The 320-nt window shown below is 32.2% G+C and overlaps 1 protein-coding gene across 2 annotated transcripts in view; it reads left to right on the top strand.

Annotated features, from left to right (window-relative positions):
- Positions 1–320, top strand: part of LOC119585631 (TBC1 domain family member 25-like) — a gene marked incomplete at its 3' end in the record, with an annotated part of 14,981 nt that overhangs the window by 8,105 nt on the left and 6,556 nt on the right.

Below are 320 nucleotides of genomic sequence, written 5' to 3'. Positions count from 1 at the left end.
GGTTTTAGTTGTATTCAGTGCTAATTTGAGGTATTATGATGTGTTATGACGTGAGTTTATTATTTATGTTTTTTTAGCCAGATTTGACAAACATCTGTGCTTAACTTTCTAAAATCGTTATATTAGATGATAAGATCTCTCTTGGCAAGGAATAGCTAAATGCTTTAGTGGAAATTTTGACAAAAAGATACCACTTCATGTATGGTAAGTGTTCAATCAAACCAAATTACAAATCCCTGTTTATTTCATGTACATTAAGAAACTGCAGTGGTCCATATAAGCTGTAATTGCAGACCTACTAGCACTCCTGAGATAACATT

This window comes from Penaeus monodon, chromosome 20 (assembly GCF_015228065.2).
Source record: "Penaeus monodon isolate SGIC_2016 chromosome 20, NSTDA_Pmon_1, whole genome shotgun sequence".
NCBI lineage: Eukaryota > Metazoa > Arthropoda > Malacostraca > Decapoda > Penaeidae > Penaeus > Penaeus monodon.
This window is presented reverse-complemented; position numbering and strand designations above follow the sequence as displayed.